Source organism: Dermacentor silvarum, chromosome 7 (assembly GCF_013339745.2).
Source record: "Dermacentor silvarum isolate Dsil-2018 chromosome 7, BIME_Dsil_1.4, whole genome shotgun sequence".
Lineage (NCBI taxonomy): Eukaryota > Metazoa > Arthropoda > Arachnida > Ixodida > Ixodidae > Dermacentor > Dermacentor silvarum.
The window spans coordinates 154,399,816-154,409,749 of record NC_051160.1 but is presented as its reverse complement, the minus strand read 5'-3'; positions in this window follow the sequence as shown (position 1 = coordinate 154,409,749).

Sequence of the window (9,934 nt, the reverse complement as noted above, 5' to 3'; positions counted from 1 at the left end):
TCCTATCACAATGAGGTTAAAGAGCATGGGCGATATCACGGAGCCCTGAGGCGTACCCGAACAGCCCATGTCCCTCACCTCTGACTTGAGTTCCCCCATCGTGAGGGTAGCCTTCCTATTCGTTAGGAAGTCTCGGATGTAATTGTACGCCCTTTCTCCGAGGTTTAGGTGGCTGACCTGACTGAGTATGGCCGAATGTGCTGCTTTGTCGAATGCTTTCTTGAGATCCAACCCTAATTTATCTTTGGTGCACCTCGTTTCACTGTCTAGTATTTGATGCGTGATTTGCAGCATAACGTCCTGAGTAGAAAGACCAGCCCGAAAGCCCAACATAGTATTTGGATATATTTCGTTTTCTTCCAGGTAATTGTTTACTCTGATAAGGAATGCGTGCTCCATAAGCTTTGTTGCTAAAGAGGTGAGAGATATGGGCCGCACATTTGAAATATTAATTGGTTTGCCAGGTTTGGGAATAAGAATGACCTGGGCTTCCTTCCACTGTTGTGGTATAGAGCCCTTCGTCCAGCATTCGTTTATGTATTTCTTGATATTCTCTATTGCCTGATCATCCAAGTTTTTATTGCGATAGCAATTATATGGACACTCAAAAGCAGATTTCTGCCGTCGGCGTCGCCGTCGCCGTCGCCGTGAGGTTCCGTATGACGTCATTTGGAGAAGAAATCGTCGCCGCGCGCCGAACGCTGTATGTGCGAGTGAAAGGGCGCGAGGGGCGCGTCTTTCATGGGGAGTGAACGCACGTCGGAGAACAAACGCGCGTTCTGCGCCGTGCTCGCTTAAGGGCTGCAGAAGTAGGCGTCTCTTTCCTCCTTTACAATCACCATGTATGTAGAGCAAACGCGCCTTCTTCCGACTAGCGAGAGGCCGTGGGGGAGGGGGAGGGAAGGGAGGCGACGTTTAGCTGCGGCACGCAGTGCCTATTTATATCAGAGGCCCCGGCAACAGTCACCAACGCCGCACGCATTTTGAGCGAACGCGGGCAAAACGCCGATGGCGTCGACAACAGTTCTGCGTGTTGCCGATGCTGCTGCATGTCCAAGTTTATACAGCTGATGAAGCTAATATCATTACTACGTATAGCTCTCTACAAGTTTGCTATCGCAATTGATGCTTCGCCTTTCAGGTGAAACTGCGACAACTTTTTTAGCATCTTGTTATTAATCCTGTCTGGTCCCGGGGCAGATTTCGTATTGAGTTTTTGCAGCACTGCTCGAATCTCTTGTGTAGCGAAGTCCTCATCCAAGGACACATTAGGCTTTCCTTTATATCGCCCATGCTCGACTATTGGGTTGGAGGGAAGGTATGTAGCGCTTGTCTCGGCGATGAGTTGATCTTCCTTCCCTTTGAGTCCGTGCAAAAGTTTCCGGTTGGTCCGGCGTGATAGTGTGAGTGGCTACGCTCACGTCTTTGATGCCGTCTGTAGCCCATTGTTCTATGTTTTCGATCGGCTCTTGCTTCCTGTCGTCTCTTATTTTGCGAAACTTATCCCAGTCGATCCATTTTCGGCATCTACGGTTTCTTCGATCTTGATTTCTATAATTCTATGATCGCTCCCAAGGTCTTCGAACGTGTTTCTCCATTTGACGGTTACCACCTTGTTGACGATTGTTAGATCCGGTGTGGTATCTCTGTTGAGCCCGGTCCCTATACGTGTAGGGGAGGCGGGCTCATTTACGAGCGTTAACTCTGTATCTTGAATGTCTTGCCATAGCATTTTGCCTTTTAGTCTCGTATAACCATACCCCCAGGCACCGTGCGGGGCATTGAAGTCTCCCCCTATGATCAGAGGACTAGTCCCTGCCATCACCACAGCCTTTCTAAAGAGAGTTATGAAGCGCTGTCTTTTTTGGGTTGGATTACTATATAAAATTTAGAATAAATATACTTGAGATTTCCTCCGTCTGGGGAGGAGCTCTATTAGCACGTGTTCAATATCTGAGACTGGGGTTTCATGCTGAATCACCACTCGCCCTTTCCTCACTAGTGTAGTTAATGTTCCTTTATTCCCATTCGGGGGCCTGATAGCTTGATACCCCGGCTGTTTCGGCAGCCCATGTGTTTCCTGAAGAATCATAACGTCGGGTTTAGCCTTGTTTTAAAGGTATTGTTGCAGGACGACCTTTTCGGATTCGTAGCTCCTGCAATTCCACTGCCATATGATAAGGTCTCTTTTCTCACGCTTTCCCATCTTACGGTGGGGTTACCGCGGAGGGTGGCGGAAGGATGGAGGGTGCTCTTAAAACAATGTTAGAAGAGCTAGAATTCCCAGCTGCTTGTAAATTTTGTAGATTCCCTGCCGAGCTGATCGCAGGAGTGTTGTTGATTGGAGGTGATGGGGTTCTTCTCGGGATAACTTCTGTTATCCTAGTATTCATTTCGGCCATTTGGCCCCTATTTTATCGAGCCTGCTCAAGATCACCGAGATTTCCAGCGAAAGATTACTGGTAGCTTCTGCCTGTTCCTTAGCCGCCTTCTGCTGATCGGAAATTGCCGGGTTGAAGTTCTGGGTTTGAACCATAGCTGTGTCCCTGATCGCCTTTCTCTTGGGTGGAGGTGGAGTATTATCCTCTTCCATTCTAGTTTCTTGAATTACCTCCCGTCTCCCGGGGCTCTGCATCGCGTTTCTTTGTTTGCCTGATTTTTGTCCTTCCTAAGCTCCTGAATCTCCTTGGTTAACTGTGCTATTAGTTCTCTCAATGGTGCATTCTCTTTATTTATCTCAGCTATTTCGTTAGTACTGTTAGAATTATGCGCAGTCCCCTCAGGTGTCCCAAGGCGCCGCCCTTTAACCGCATCGGACCCACTCATCTTAGGCGTCATGGCCGGGTTTGCCTGTCTTCCCCGGGACCTGGACGTGGATCTCGCCAGCGACCTGGATCGGGATCTGTCCTTAGTCGTTGCTCTGCCTCTGGACCTGGATCGGCCTCGCTCAGTAGGCCCGTCCGCGAAGCAATGCTGCTGCTGCTGTTCTGCCTGTTGTTTGAATGCTTGTTCTTGGCGAAGCCATTCTCGGTGCTTGACTATATATGGTTTCTTGAACTTGGCTTTACAGGTTTTGTCGGCCGTGTGGCGGTCCACCCCGCACAAATGGCACCTGGGCTGGGCTGACATGTGTGATCTCGTTCCGGAGTGGTCTTGCCGCATCCCGCACATAGCTTATCCTCAGGCTTCGGACATACGTCACTTCTGTGTCCTAGTCTATTACACTGTTTGTAAAAATCCACTTGTTTCCTGTATAACGAGCATCTCGTGAGCACTCCTCCGTAATTCACGTACGAGGGAACCTTGTAACCCTCGAATAAAATTATCACAGTTGTGGTGTTTCCCAGTCGTTTGGCTGCGATCGCCGCGCGATTTATTGGTGTAATAATGGCTGCGGTAATGTCTCTCGGGGAAACTTCGACAGGCATACCTCGGATGACTCCTTTAGCTGTAACGTCCGGGGCCGTTTCGCAGGGCTACAACTTCATATTCTTTGCTGTTGAACTTGATTGTCTTGATGCACTGATACTTGTCCGCATGGTCCTGATTCGGAGTACTGACGACTATAATGTTCTGGAAATTGTTGGGGCAAATGGTATCCGCCTCCCGTTCATCGTAACGAATCCCGGCCGCCTCATAGATGGCTTGTCCTAGATGTAGTAGGCTTAGCTGGGATGGCTGCAGCCCTCCTCTTGGTCTGATCACAATATTGTAGTCTCCCATAGGTAGCTTAGGCAACTTGATGGCCCTATTAACTTATGAGATGATCTTGGCTCCGCTCGCCTTGGGAAGTCGGCCAGGGCTAGCGCTACGCATGGCACGTTTCGCTTCTTCCTTGGCCCGTCTTTTATATCTAACGACTTTCCAGCCGTTATCGTCCTCCATTTCCTGTGGAATATCGTCGTCGCTTCTGTCAACAATCTCCATTCTTGATAACATGTCGCCGCCTAGGCTCAGGAAAGCCGAGGCCTGAATCACGCTCGGCCGCCGAGGCGACGCAAAACAACGGCGTGGGTTTCAGCCCTAAAATCTCCAAAAATGGTCTCCCACCTCCGAATCGGGTATCCGTAGATTCCGGGTGAGAAGCTGAGTTGATTGGTGCCAAAATTTGGGTGGTGCTTGAGGATTTGCGCTGCGAAATCATGTGAAGAACACGGAGCCGGCGTGAGGTTTATCCGTTCTCTTCGACTTCTTCTTCCTCACCCCGGTTGCCTAAGGACCAAAACATACCGAAGGAAATATTCGGAACTATATGAGGCATGTGTATGCTGCAGTAAAGATCCAGAGACCACTCAGCACATCCTAATGGAATGCGACGGGATCCACCCAGCGAGAACCGTAGGTAACGTGCAACTCCCTGAAGCACTTAGGTTTAAAGCGGACGCAAACATCAACAGATCAGCCGTAGAGATAAGCAAGATACGATTAGAGTACTGGTGAAAAAAAAGCAGGGAAAAGATGGATACTACCTGACCTCTTAAAATAATTTGTAGCGGCATAAGGTAAATTTTTGAAAAAGAAAAAGAATAATGAGAGGTATACTAAAATGCTAGATAAAGGATATGTAGTATACCTGATTGAATCAAGCAGGCTAGGTGAGTATTTGTCGCCGCCTCGTTTCAAAGAGGATGTCAATAAATCATCATCATCATCATCATCATCATCATCATCATCATCGTCGTGGGCTTTCCCCGCTGCGGAAGCCGCGCCAAGGCGGCGGATGTCTGCTACGAGCCTGATGTCTTGGTCCCAACACCGCGATAATTTGGGATATATTAGGTACCACATCACCACAAGGTAATACCGTCGGTCGTTGAAAATCCAATCTGTGGGTCAGACGCCACAGCTACATAACTTTTATTTATTTTATTTACTTATATTTCATTTTGCTTCAGTATACTGTAAATTCCATTGGCGGGATTATCAACATGAGTACGCTTGACAGCGATATCATTCATGCTGTGCAGCAACCCGTTCCTGTTTCTTGTCAAGGTTCTGCTTCGAATGCTGCTATCAGCATTGAGACTACGACTAATTTTCGACACACGACTACCGTCGCCTTTGATTCCTGTCAAAAATAAATAAAGGTTTCGCCCGTACGGCAGTATTCGTTCAACTTCTCATCAGGAAGCATGACGTCGCCGGAATCGCTAGGAGTGTTGCTATCAGCAACCGAGCCAGTGCTATAAAGCTACACTTCGCCGGCGAATTCTAGACTGGATATGGCAGCGATACCGTGATGCGGAGCTCAAGACCGTTTGTGTTTCTCGTTCAGGTCAGCAGGCGGTAGGGAAAATGTTACCGTAGTAGCAATATCTGCCACATTTTGCTACCACGCCCGCGGTCTTTGTGTGAAGTGCTTTCTGACGTCTCAAAGGCAACTCCCTTTCATTGTCATAGGGAAAGTCCACTTATCGTGAGAGCACTGGTAGTCTGCATTGCTATCACGATGTGAGCCTGACGGGTCGATTTCACATGGAAGCGCAGGAAGATCAACAATGTTACCTGGAACGACATCCCATCGTGCTTGGAGAGCACAAAAGCTATTTAGAGCACAGCCCTTAGGCGGCCGTTCCTGTAGCAAGCGTCGGCGTTGTCCCTCGTAACCGAGTGAACGAGCGCGGCGAAATGATAGTGAACGCGGAGCTAAGTGGGCGATGAAAGACGGTGCCAGCGAAGAGAGCGCGAGGGGGAAAGCGGAGGAGGAGGGTGCAGAGGAACAATGAGACGGAAAGTGGAGGAGGAGGATATGGTGAAAGCGCGAGAATTAAAGCGCAGTGCCGCGCAAGATGGCCTCTGCCAGGTTCCTCTAGAATATCTGCTCTGCGGCGACGATAGCTGCGAGATGGCGTCACAGTAGCGCGGGTCGTCGCACAGGTGTGATGATGATGATATATGGGGTTTAATGGCGCATGGGCCAATAATGGCCAAAGAGCACCAGGCCAGTGTTAATGAGTTTAAATTGAAGCGGTGGATTACGAGTGGTGGATATGACGTGGCTGTAAAGGGGCCTAAAAATAGTCGCGGTAAAGTGCATAAAATCTACAGGTAATAAGATTATGGGAATGACTAATGGCGTGTGCTATGAGCATTAAATATGCATTGCAAATAAATGTTACTATTTGCAAAATATGTCCCATGCGAAAATTGGCATGAAGCACTATTGCCTCAACAGAGCCCTTGAACATAAAGGCCTGGAGGCATGTGCTATACTAAACGCTATCGCAACAGCATCCTCTAGCGGGAGGATGTGCTACGAATATCTAGGGCTAATTACATGTAGTACCACGTCATTCAAAAAACCTAGGACTGCTTTGGTATTAAAAAGCGGTTCTTTGCCAAGAAACATACTGCGATTGAGAGGGATATGGAAGCGGTATGCAAGAGGAAAATGTTTCCTTCTCTCTGTTTCAGCTTCCCGGCACTCCAGGAGGACATGGAGGACGGTCAGCCTCTCACCACATCGACCACAGGTTGGAGGCTCGTTACCAGTCAACAGAAAATTGTGACTTCCATATGTGTTTCCTATTCTGAGACGGCAGAATAGGACATCAGTTCGTCTTGTTTTAGTTGTACAGGGCCAGAAACGTAACTGTGGCTTAATCAAGTGGAGCTTATTATTTGTTTCACTGTTCCACATGCGTTGCCAGTGGCTTCGCAGTTTCGTTCACAAAAAAGGCTTGAGATCTGTGACGGGAATAGCACAGCTAAGATTGGTAGCTTCAGATGTAATTGATGTGGCCATTTGGTCTGCAATCACATTACCGTCGATGGGTCTATGACCAGGAACCCAGCATATTGTCACATGTCTACCAGATGAGTAAATATTGCACAAACATGAGTAAAGTTCAATGAAAACAGGATCTTTGTGTTTCCTTAAAGACATTAGTGCCTTTACGACACTTAAGGAGTCCGTGAATATTATTGCCTTCTGCAGTTTTAATTTCCTAATTTGTTTAACAGCAGACAGTACTGCGTAGGCTTCTGCAGTAAAAATACTCGTATGGGGGTTCAGAACGTCTGATTCAGAGAAGGATGGACCGACAGCCGCGTAAGATACGCCAGCATATGACTTTGCCGCGTCGGTGTAGAATTCTGAGCAAAAGTACTTTGATTGGTGTTCGCGGAAATGCATTGCTGTTTCAAGTTTAGGAGCGTGCTTTGTGACCTCTACAAAGGATACATTACATTGTATCACCTGCCACTCCCAGGGCGGTAGTAGCTCACCTGGAGGCATTAGGCGGTGTTAGAAAAGTGGGACATCCATTTCTTCGCTGAGTTCTCTCACACGCAGTGATAAAGGCCGTCTCACAGAGGGTCGATTATCGAAAAGTGTAGTACACGTCAAATCGTTAACGGTTTGAGAACACGGGTGTTCATGATTAGAGTGGACTTGGAGAAAGTATGTGAAGCTGATGTATGATCTCTGCAGATGGAGTGACCATTCATTCGATTCTACATATAGACTTTCAATAGGGCTTGTTCTGAAAGCGCCGGTGGCCAGGCGGATACCTAGATGGTGAACGGGATCTAGCATCTTTAGCGTGCTTGGGACAGCAGAGTGAAATATTACAACACCATAATCCAGTCGCGATCTAATAAGACCTTGTAAAGATTCATTGCACATTTGCTGTCGCTGCCCCATGTTGTGTGAGATAGAATCTTCATTAGGGTCATTGTTTTTAGGCATTTTGCGTTGAGATTTTTTATGTGGGGAATGAAAGTTAGCTTACAGTCAAGTATGATGCCTAAAAACGTGTGTTCTTTCTTCACAGGTATTTGCTGTCCATGCAGTTCTACATAGGGATCTGCAACGAGACCTCTCTTCCTGGTGAAAAGAACACAAGAACTTTTGTGGTGGTTTACTTTGAACCCATTTTCGTCTGCCCACTTAGACACTTTGTTCAACCCCTGCTGTAGCTACCTGTCTCTCGCACACTGCGAGGTTACAGGACTTGAAGCCTATTTGTATATCATCCACGTAGATGGAATAAAAAATAGCTCGCGGTAACGAAGCACGAAGCGTGTTCATTTTGACAATAAAAAGTGTGCAACTAGCACGCCTCCCTGGGGTACGCCAGTTTTCTGTATAAATGGACGCGAAAGTGCACTACCTATTTTAACCCGGAATGTGCGGTTGTGTAAATAGCCTTCGATAATGTTTAACATATTACCGCGGATGCATATTGCTGACAGATCACGCAAGATTCCCTAACGCCAGGTTGTATCATACGCCTTTTCTATATCGAGAAACACGGACATGCAGCAGCACCAGCATCGCGCAAAACTGTTGTCGACGCGTTGCTCGCATGGTGACGCCACTGGCATGGTGACAATCTGTTCCACGCGAAACGACTTCGACATAGAATTAGAGCGACTACGAGCACTTCGTCGCAAGGCGGAACGTCGATATCGGCGTACAAAATCTATCCATGACCTTAGTGCTGCCAGGAGGATGCAAAAGAAGATTCAGCGTCGCATGGATAGATTAGCATCGGAACGTTGCGCAACGTTTTGCCAGAAACTAGACCCCCGGAAGCCACTGTCTCACGTTTGGAAAACGGTGCAAGGTCTGCGTTGCCTCCCGCAGCAGCGTTTTCCATTCAAGGCGCTCGCGCTCTACCAAGGGCGGCAAGACATCGATGTCGCAGAAGACTTTTGTGCGAGGATCGCCGACGAAGGGACTCGTCCAGATCCTCCAGCCCAAGGTGACGTCCCCCATTCCCGTGATTGCCGCATGGACCTTCCTTTTACAATGGAGGAGCTCGAGGCGGCACTAGCTTTCTGCAGACGCTCTTCATCTCCGGGTCCAGATGGTATATCATACCGAGCCTTGTGCTATCTTGGAGAATCCGCACGGAAAGAATTGTTGAGTCTTTACAACTCCTCATGGCAGGAGGGAAACGTTCCTGACGAATGGAAAGTAAGCCGCCTGGTGCCACTCTTGAAGCGGGGCAAATCCCAACTCGAGCTCACCTCTTACCGCCCAATAGCGCTGGCCAGCTGTGTAGGAAAGATAATAGAACGGATGATCTTTGGCCGCCTGGAATGGTACCTTGAGCACTACAAGATTTATCCGAATTCCATGGCTGGTTTCCGACGTGACCGCTCTTCCATCGACAATGTAGTTGATCTCGTTTCATATGTTCAGCACGAAAGGTCCCGTAAGCGTTTATCTGCAGCTTTATTGTTAGATGTAAAAGGCGCATACGATAACGTACTACATGAGGCCATTCTCGATGCTCTTGCAACGGTTGGCCTAGGTGGTCGAGTATTTTTGTGGATTGCAAGTTACATATCTGCAAGATCATTCTTTGTGTTAACTGACGATGGCCCGACTACGCGACGCTATACCAGCAGAAGCCCTCAAGGCGGTGATCTCAGCCCGACGCTATTCAACCTCGCTATTCTTGGACTTGCTGAATACTTACCAACTACCATCAAGATTTCAATATACGCAGACGACATCTGTGTCTGGACTTCGGCAGTCACACGTCCACAGATAAGTGCGCGGCTTCAAAGAGCAGCAACTTTGACAGCGAGCTACTTGTGTAAACAAGGTCTCAGCATATCACCAGCAAAATGCGCACTAGTGGGATTTACTCGTAAACCAATGACGCCTTATGTCATCTCAATCAATAGGCGGACCATTTCCTATGTCAGAACCCGCAGGTTTCTTGGCGTAATCATTGACCGAGACCTCTGTTGCAGGCCGCACGTGGCTTACATGAAACGGCGCCTGACAGCAATTTCCCAGTTGTTTAAATACTTGACAGGCAAGACGTGGGGGATGTCAGTAGACGCAATGATGAAACTCCACAGAGCTCTCTTTCTCGGTTTTTTAAGATATAGTTTACCTGTACTGAACAAGACTTGCAAGACAAATATTCGTGTTCTGCAGGGAGAACAAGCTCAAGCACTCAGAGTTTGCCTT